Source organism: Ananas comosus, linkage group 15 (assembly GCF_001540865.1).
Source record: "Ananas comosus cultivar F153 linkage group 15, ASM154086v1, whole genome shotgun sequence".
Lineage (NCBI taxonomy): Eukaryota > Viridiplantae > Streptophyta > Magnoliopsida > Poales > Bromeliaceae > Ananas > Ananas comosus.
In genome coordinates, this window is record NC_033635.1 from 6415353 (window position 1) to 6425814 (window position 10462).

At 41.8% G+C, this 10462-nt stretch overlaps 1 long non-coding RNA gene and 1 pseudogene across 1 annotated transcript; both read left to right on the plus strand.

Annotated features, from left to right (window-relative positions):
- On the plus strand, positions 5003–5763 carry LOC109721561 (annotated as a pseudogene).
- Positions 7468–8195, plus strand: LOC109721784. Its single transcript, XR_002219293.1, has 4 exons — positions 7468–7629; positions 7727–7771; positions 7856–7981; positions 8077–8195. It is a non-coding gene; the product is annotated as an uncharacterized LOC109721784 (long non-coding RNA).

A 10462-nucleotide genomic window follows, 5' to 3' on the forward strand; every position in this document is an offset into this window, starting at 1 on the left:
CAAACGGTAGAAAATATGCGGATCCGAGTGGGTTCGGGACATAATTATTATTTGTTTTGTTTACTAATTGTTGATACATCCGAGTGGATTTTATCGTTATTATTGACAGACATGTTTTATTTATTTTGCACATTATTATTATCATGTTCTATTATTGGATATGACTGTTGCGGTTGGATTTCTCGGAGGAGAGGGATTTATCCGGTACACGGTTTTCGAGGAAAAACGGTGCGAAATTGTAGCTCTCGCGGTTAGAGCGACGGAGTGGAGATGCTCTAAATTATGACCTTTGTGGTTTCAAATTTAAATTATCGTTATTTTTGAAGTAGATTTCTTGTTAAGCATTGCGCTTACTTTTGTTGTCTACTATTTCAGGTACCGAGAGTCGGGGCGTGTGAGATAATTGGCCGGCGAGAACTCGTTAGATAGATTTCAAATTTGGGACATATGATTTATTTTGACATGAGATTGATTATATGGACATTTAAGAGTTATTGTTTAGTTTCGTTTTAATTAATAAATTATTTAGTTTTTAATTGAGATGGTGTCTTTGGATCAATTTAAGGCCTTCCGTTTTCGGAGGTTCTTCCTTTGAATTCGTGGCCGGTTGTTGCGGTTCAGATCCGAGCAGTCGGATCTGGGGCGTGACAGCTTTAGTTGTATCAGAGCCTAGGTTATTGACACCTTAGGGCAAAATGACACCATACTTAGGGATTTAGGACGCGCGAGTGCGTGGGATTCTTTTTGGACACGAGGCGAGGGTTTAGCAAAATTTTATGTCTTGATTGTGTTCTGTTTTGTAGACGATGCCTCGTTCTCAGAGGACTGACACTTCGCAAGCTAATGTACCTGCTGATCCTATTCCACTGGGGGATCTACCGCCAGAGATGTAACACACTGAACCTATACAAATTGCGAGGTTCGAGTGTTCGAGCTGTGTGCTGAGCAATTCCAGATTTTCTGGTGGGTCGTTGACAGTGTTCCGACCTATGGTTCGAATCCTGAGAATTGTAGTATTTTATATAGCGCTAAGGTCACCAAAGAGTTGGACTTAGGCTACCCTCCGATTGCATTCTGCATATGGTGAAACCGGTGACACGTTGATGGTTGTACCGGTACACATTTTTGTACCGGTACAAGTTGATGGTTATACCGGTACACTTGTGCAGAATTTCAAACCCGAGGCTCGGGTTTGCTGTCTCGCGGGATTTGTACCGGTACACTTTTCCGTGTACCGGTACACTTTGGCAGATTTTGAGCAGTTTGAACTGCAGGGGGGTTTTCACAATTGTGCCACTTCTATATCATCACCCACGCCCCTAGGGCTCCTCCTTGAGCTTGCCACTGCAGGGAGAAAGGTAAGGGGGCCCTCTCTACCTTTCCACTTGGATTTTATCTCCTTTTACCTTGGATTTTGGTGGATTTACACCTCTCTTTGCTCCTTTTGCTTGTTGAAGGCTTTTTCACCATTGGAGTTTGGTCTTGGAGCTTGTGGAGAGGGAGATCTCCACACTTGGAGGATTTTGAACCTTGTTTGATGCTTCGAAAAGGTTAGTAGCCCCTTCTCTCCCTCTAGATTGAAGTTTTATCGATGGATTTGGGATGAAACCCTAGAATGGAGATTTAGGGTTTGTTTTGGGCATTTTGAATCTAGGACTTTTGGAGCTTGATCACTTGGATTAGAACCTTCCTCTAGGTTGAATTGGAAGGGTTCTAGCTATCTTTTGGAGCTTAGGAAGAGATTTTGCACTAGAGGTGAGTTTTCTCCACCTTAGCTTGAAAAGCTTAATGTTTGAACTTAGTGTTGTTCGTAAGGTTCATGTGACTCTTGTTTCTTTACCTTTAGGGTACTAGGAGGGTGGTGGACACCTTCGTCGGAGCAAACGAAGGGTTTCGTTTACCTTGGTGGGTTTGACTTCATGAAAACGGAGCAAAATGGCCCCTATGCTTTCTAAACTCTTCGTAAAGTATTTTTGAATGCCAATCCATGCTAAACATGAATTATATGAATTTTAGAGCATTTAAAATGCATGCATTATGTATGATGAAAATTGCCCTCTATATAGTAGAGCCACCTGTGTAGACCGCATGCATTATGAAAGGTATTTAGCTTTGCAAGTTGAGAACATGTTTCCTATGTTTGAAATGAATAGAATTATGTGTCAGGAACATAAAAATACCATGCTTGAACTCGTTGAACAATAGTGTCATAAAGGGGCACTTGAAACTAGAAAACCATGAAATTGCAACATAGAGACATGATGACATAGTGATGGGCCATCGTCACGGTTGATTCATATTCCATGTTTTAGACATGAGGACTTGATACTTGAGACATACTGATACGCATGCTTGTCATTGTGCTCATTCGCACATGCTTGTGAGGGTCACTCCCTACAAGCCGGCACTCCGGAGTTGGCCATTGCGATACGTTCGCCGTGCGGGATTGGGCGCCGAAGTGGATTGCCGTGGGAAAGGCTCATTCCTAGGGTAGGGATGTTGACTATCACGGGGCCATTAGGCACGGTAGAGCCAGACAGCCTACGGGTGGGTCTTATGCCAGACAGCCTTCGGGTGGGTCTCATCAGAGCTGAACTTTAAACAGTTAAAGTTACAAGATGATATTGACTAGAGTAGTGGACATTGACATTATAGCTATTCACATTGTGGACATTGGGATAGTTGTATACTCAAGTAACGAAAAGCACAAGCGGAAACATACAAAAACGGCTTACACGAGGGTAAGCAATAGCCATGAGTGAAAGAAAGGAACTAAACATTTACACAAGTTCTATGATTCACTTTTGATCATATACATGTATTCATTTCATCCAACTTATACATTCACAAGTCTTTACATTTCATTACATCACTTGCATCATTTCTTTTTACATCACATTGCCTCAAAATAAAACTTTACATTCTTTTCTCTCTTTGCTTTATACATAGACATCTTCAAATATAAAAGATGGATACAGGGTAAACTACTAGCAAAAAGCAAAACCCGACTCGGGTAGTCACTGTCTATGGCGCGATACCTTTACCGCGGTCGCTCGCCAGCTCGCTCGATCCCGACTCTGTAGAAATGATGGGGTGAGAACTACAACAAAGTTTTCAGTGGGTTCGGCCCCAATCTCACCGATTTTTCCACTAGGTCTAACTCAGGCATAATAGAAAGAAAGCAGATAAGTAACCAACTATACAAATGCAACTAATATGCCTAAACAATGCGATCAATAATGATGCTCAATATAAATTCATGAAGAATGCATGGTTCTTGTTCTTTGTTTCTTTGTTCTTTCGTTCAATCCCAAGGCTAACCCGGGGGTATCGCCTCAATAACTCACCAACTCAAAGTCCATGATCGCGGGCCCTCACCTTCCTCCCGCTAGGACCGTCCTTTGGGGAACAGCACCAACCCAATGATGACAAACTCCGGAGCGCATCGCCCTAGGGGGAGCGACCACCCTCAGGCAAGGACTTATAGGCAAGTATGATCAATCCTTAACTCTAAGGATATTCAGTTCAATCTGTTCCTTAACTCTAAGAAATTTTGCACAAATGACCCTTAGCTCTAAGGTTGTATGTCATTGTGTCTCAATCTCATATTCTTTGCATTCTTTACTTTGATCATGCAAATACACTAACTCTAGTGTTCTTTACATTCTTTACTTTCATTCATATCATAATACTAACTCTAGTGTCCTTTATGTTCTTTACTTTGATTCATATCATAACACTAACTCTAGTGTTCTTTATGTTCTTTACTTGATGCTAACTCTAGCATTGTCATTCTTTATTGTCACATATTTGCTAACTCTAGCTTTTCATCATTCTTTATAGTATATTTGTTCTCTTGATGTCATACACTAGCTCTAGTGTTCTTTATATCATACGTTATGCTAAGTTTAGCCTTTCGTTCTCAACATTTCATTGTCCTCATGTCATATGTCACTTATTCTTTAACTTTATATTGTTCTCTTCATCATACATGCATATATAGGGTTATTACAATCTCATTGGTTCTCAACCATCTCATGATGCACTTGATCTCACAAAATGCAAACATTCACATGATTATCATCTCTTTACCCTACTATGCATGCAACAACATACTCATGGATGCTCAAGAAGTGACACATTAGACATAAAAGGAATTTCAACAAGTTTGAAAAGCACCCCCCACCTCGTAGGGTTACTTTCATGCTACGATGATTTTCTTGAGATTTTTAGACTCCTCGTTCGCTACCTCCGGCAAAACGAAGCCAAATTAGACATTTTTGCTCATAACTTTTCATAAACTTTTCGTAACGTAAATCCGAGCGCACCAACGCGTTCGTTTGGTCCCCAGTTAGGTTTCTAGAGGGTCAATTTCACTTTGAAACCCTCACAAGCAAAAGCCCCAAATTTGGGTGCCCTAGCTTCACATATATCAAAACCTAGGGTTTGATCTCATTAGGAAGCGAAAGAAGCTTCATTATACTCTAGAGAGTCCATCTAAATCATTCTTAGCTCAATCAAAACCCTAGTTTGGGTTTCACCATGAGAGGTTGAAGTTCACCTCACAGCTTCTTCATATATACCCAATCCATGGTTTTGATCTCTTAGAGAAGCAAAAGAGAGCTTCAAATACTCAAAAGGTTCTACTAAAACCATTTCTAGGTCATTTGGTTCTCATTCTAGGGTTCTACCATGAATGGGATCAAAGCTTACCTCAAAGCTTCCCTTTCTTTGCTCCAAAGAGGAACACTACAACAAAATATGCGTTTAGTGGCAAATTAATAGCGGCGATTATGAAATGGCTGCTATTGATCAATATTTGATTATACTTTAGTGACAATTATTTTAAATTATAAATTTTTACCGACCAATATTAATGTATTAACTATGCCTATTCTAAATCCAATTAGGAATCCTAATAATAACCCAAACCCGAGCCCACCCCAACCTAACCCGATCCCACCCCTCTCCACCACCATCACCTCCTCTCCGCCTCCCTCCAATGGCGCCGCTCTCTCAAGCTCGAAACCCTATCATGCTTCCCCTCTCCTTCACCTCTCCTCTCTCCTCCCTTTCCTTCACCTCTCCGATCTTTCCTCCTAAATCGCCGTCGACCTCGCGTGCACCGGCGCCCGATCTTCCTGGCCCCTCGTGCACAAGCGCCCGATCTCTCCTCCGTCTCCTTCTCTTCGGCGCCCTCCGATCCCTCCCTTCCCCCGCGTCGCCGCTTCTTGAAGGTGCGTCGCGTGACAGGTCGCCGTCACCAGCGACGTCTTGTCGTCGTCGGAGGCGGCGGCGGAGGAGGAGGCGGCGGCGGCGGCGAAGATCGGGCGGTGGATCCGCGTGAAGGCGCCGCTCAGGGTGTACCACGTGGCAAAGGCGCCGGATCTGGATCTGGGCGGGATGGAGGGGACTATCAAGCAGTACCACGGCGTGGGGAAGGGGAAGCGCATCAACGCCAATCTCCCCTTCAAGGTCGAGTTCCTGATCTGAATCGACGGCCAGGATAGCCCTGTCAAGTTCTTCGCCCACCTCCGGGAGGACGAGTTCGAGTACGTGCCCTCCTCCGATGGCCCTAATTGAGATCGCCCTTTTTGGGGTTTGTATCGGTGAGATCGGGGAACAAACACTAGCTCCTCCTCCTCCTCTTCCTCTGCATATTCATATCCTGATTCTTTGGAGTTTCTTGATATCGCAGATAATTACGACGCTTGCCACTGCGGTAGTCCGGTGGATTAAACTCTCATTGCAAGGTGGTATTTTATATCTTTTTATTCAAGGACTATTATTATTTTTTATTTATTATATCATTTTTTTTCCTTTTTTATTTTACTAGAATAGATTATATTTTGGTTCTCAATCTATAAAACGTGTGACATTTGGTTCTACTATTTTGAATTCTTCGGTTAACTTCATCATAATAGCAAGGCACTTCTACTTATTCATCAACCAAGTGAACCATGTGTAGAATAATGAGTGGTTCAATCACTGTTAGCAACTAGATTGTTGGTTCATTCCATTAGCTCTGATCTACACTTACAAAATTAAAGTACCGTTTATTGATTCCATTGGTTATGAGTATTTTAGAGTTTCTTAATTCTTTGGCACATTGGAATCATGATTTTGCGAATGACGCTTCAAGCTATATGAAGCACAGATTGTTTAGGTATTTGGCCTGGTATCTAAGTACTTACAGTGGTCTTTTTGATATGATTTTGCATATGTTATTTTACTAGTTTATAACTATATAAAGAAGCTTCTACTATAATTGTTCTCATCTTACATCTCTATGAATCTCTCATATTATGCTCTTTGTTGTGGATTGATCAACCTCTTTCTTCGATTAATTGGTGAGTTTGGCATGAAATTTTGGTAACTAATAGTTTAATGTAGTTGGAACATGCTTTTGCTTGGAGCTTTTGATGCTTGTGGTTTTTTGGTTGTATGAGTGAGTCTAAAGACTACTTTAGGTGATTTTTTTGCAAGCGAATGTGAATGTTGAGAATTGGTTGAGTTGATTCTATTAATGTTATGTCTCACGAGTCTCTTGGTCACTACTTTTGCTGAGTAAAGTATTGCTGGTGTGTTAAGTTCTGGACTTTGTGCTTCCAAAACAATAAATTTATCACTAGATGAATCACCCTATGTTATGACTTGAGAAGTCAAGTGTCAGATCCTTGTCTAGTCATCAATGTAGCATCTTGCGGATTCCATACACCACAGCCGCTAGTATATTGTACTTAATGTGGCTTCCTAAATGAATAGTGGCAGTGACTAGTGCTTATTATGACTTGAGATGTCAAGTGTGATATCCTTGTATAGTCATCAATGTAGCATTTTGAGGATTTCATACATCGTAGCTGGTGATATAGTTTCTTCACATAGAAAGCTTTCTATATGAATAGTTGCAAATTTTATTAGCATAACTGGTTTAGCTATTACATCAAAGGTAAATTACATCTTTATTGATATGCCGCTTGCCTAGAATGTACTTCACACAGATAAATTGTTCTCCTCTTTCTTTCATCTTAGTTTAAATATCTCTCTTATGTGTAGGATATTTGTGGACCTTCCTAACGCTGGGAACCGAACGAAAATCCTAAAGATTATTTGTAATATGTCGAAACCCGACTACATTGCTAATCTTGATCAAAATGACCAAGATGATGCAAAAATAGAAATTAAATGCTTCCAAATTAAATTGGTAGCTTGGGCATAGAGTTTAGCATGTTTTGGAAGTGTTTGGATGAATTCGGAGTGAGCTGGATGTGAGAAACGAGCTGCCAAAGCTGCTGCTGCCAGCAGGGACTGAATTGCGAACCTGCAGGGACTGAAATGTAAACTGTAGTATTGTAATGCACTTTTGCTGAATTGAAGGGTTAAAGAGCAATTGTTTGTTCTTGCCACTTAACCCCAGCCCCCTAGAAAATGTCCACGTACCAGCACCCCTCTCCAATGCTTCTTTTCATTTTTTTTTTCCTTTCTTTCTCTCTCAGCCCTTGGAGCAGAGAAGTGAAGAAAAGCTTGTGAAGTTGAGTTTTCTTGTTGTTGGAGCTAAGAAGAAACTCTGTGGGACTGAAAAGAAGGCTTTTGGAGCTGAGAAATCCCTTGGGGAAGCTTTAAATCCAGGTAAGCTTGATGCCTAATTCCCTGGTTGAGTAGTATTAGTGATTGTGAAGCTGATTTCCAAAGTGATCTTGGTAGACTTGGGTTTTGAACTTGATAGGAGCTGCCGAAGTGGGAAACCAGCTGAGGAAGCTTGGAGTTCGAGGTAGAAGACTTGCTTCTCAGCTAGGATAAAGGGTAATTGCTTCATAGAAGCCTCTAAATGGTTAAAATTGATGTATGTATGCAGAAATTCAAGTAGAAGCTGTTGGTGGGATGCCTTGTGGAGGTTTTGGGCGCCCAGATTGAGAGAGGACCTGAGGGAGCTTCTTTGGTGTTTCGAATTTCAGAAAATCTGGTGGAGCCTTGAAGCTAGGTAAGATGGATAATTATTCCTTGGTTTAAGTGATATGAATTACTCAAAAATGGAATTGTAAATATTAGAATCACTAACTTTAACCTTGTATAAAGGGCTGAGAGGGGAAATGTTGAAGTGCTGAAATTACAACTTTGGTGGAGCTTCTTTTGGTGTTCTGAGCTGAAAGGAAGCTTTAGAAAGCTGAGAGCAACTTAGTAAAGCTTCTAATTCAGGTAAGAATAGTGTCTATCCCTGAATTGAGTAATGTTGGGTGTTATAAAGATGATTCCTGTAACGTATCACTTCCCCGTAAGTCGTGCCGAGTTCCGTCGAAATGAGCGGAACGCGGAAATGGATGATTTACTATAGGCTAAAGTGCATTGGAGTCTATATATGAAGTATAAAGGGACTCAAGAGAGTGAAACTGTAATTCTGGAGAAGTTCCAAAAATTTTACTCTCGGGGACCGGTCCCTTGGGTGAGAGACCGGTTCCCGAATGTTGATCAGTCGAACGAGGTGAAAAATCAGCAAAGTCCTAGAAATTGAGCTCTCGGGAACCGGTCCTTCGGCGGGAGACCGGTCCTAGGAGACCGGTTGCGTCGGGGGGAGACCGGTCCCCTTCTGCGCAGAGTGCAGGATAGCTCTCGGGAACCGGTCCCTGAAGGGAGAGACCGGTCCCCGAGCCCGAAATTGCCCAGTGAGGGCTGGTTGCAGAGATGAAAAGTTGAGGGGTTTAAGTGCAAATGTTACATGAGATGGTTGTATAGAGGTGAGGGTTAGGGTTAGCCCTCATTTCCCTCACACCTAAACACAAGCCTTCCCTCTCTCTCTCTAAAAACCTCTCCTCTCCCTCTCCCTCTTTCTCTAGGGCTTGGACTAAGAGAGGTTTTGGAGGAGAAAAGTTTGGAAAAGAAGCTCTCCAAGGTGTAGAGCAAGCTTGATCAAGGCTTTGAAGGAAAGCTTTGGGCTCAAAAAGGTGAGTTCTTGTGATTTTAAGTTAGGTTTTGGGTTTTTGCTTCTAGTTGAAGCATTTAGGAATGTCTATGGTGGTTTTCCTCCATGTTTCGTCAAGCTAGGGGCTTGATTGGAAAAGATGACATTGTGCAAGGACCTATATTTAGGGTTTTATAATTTTGAGGTTCAAACTTGGATTTGATCTCATTTTAACCTAATTGGTAGGTCTACGATCGCATCGGTGCGCTCGGTTCGGCGATACTACGAGCGTGCGTGAAGATATTAAGAAAACAAGCTGAAATAATACAGATCGTCGTAGCTCGCGGCGAACAAGTTTAGAAATCGTGAAACCTGGACCACGGCATCCTTGTGACACATAAAGGTGGCGGGTGCTATCCGGAAACACCGGATCTCTTTCTATGTCTATGTCCCTTCTTTGAGCATATTAGTATTATAGCATTTTTGCATGTAGGGTAATGAACAGCATATGTTGGTTGTAACAATTATCTGCGAAGATTATTGTAATGATATAGAACCATGTGAATAAGGAAAGTGAAAGACCCTATATGCATGTGAATGTGAGAAATGATTATGACCGTAGTAAACAAAGACGACATTGATATTAGTGACTCTATTGACATCGAAAAGAGAATAGTTAAACAAGGTTTAACCCGAGTGACATTATGTGTATTGTGGCATTAGGACCATTATGACATCGGCAAATGATAGTATGTGCATGAATAGGTATTAACCATTCATCGGCATTGAGACAGTGAGAATTGTGACAGGTTGGCCAAACCTCCTCAAATTGAGGATGGGATCATACTCACATGTATTGGTTCCGGCTTATGCGAGGTCGCTCCTCCACAAGCGGTGTACTCCGGAGAAGAAAAGCACCACGGGTGGAAGTGCCCGGCGAAGATCCTTCAGGTGGTTGTGCCTTGTGTCTCCCCCGTTAGACAGGATATGCGGACTGTGTGTTGGGATAAACCAGGAGCACCCCAGGTTGATTGGGTAAAGGCCAAAGGAATGTGAAAAGGACATGCATGCATAATTATCATGTATTTGAATATGAATATCTATTTGTGGATTACTTTCTTGCAGGCATTGTATTAGAAGTGCATTAGTTGGTTTGTTATTCTTCTTTATTGAAATACATATGCCTGAATTAGACTGTCATACACTGAACTTTTGCAAATTGCGAAGTTCGAGTATGTGGAATGGTGTGTGGATCAATCCAACATGTTCTAAAAGGTTAGAACAAATTTTTGGATAAGTTAGAGGATGATTGGAATGTTAAAAGTGAGAAATTATATTGATCTGCGAAAATCAGGGTTTTCTGCTTGCTGTACCGGTACAGCCATCACCTTGTACCGGTACAGCATTGGCAGATTCGTGGCAGCAGGGCTGTTTTGGTCATTTCACACTTGATCCCTATCTATTAGACCCCAGCTCGACCTGGGATACTCAGTGGAGCCTGCTGGAGTCCAGAGAAGTGTTCTCCCATCTTTCTCTTTCTCTCTCTCTAGGGTTTTTCTCTCTCTA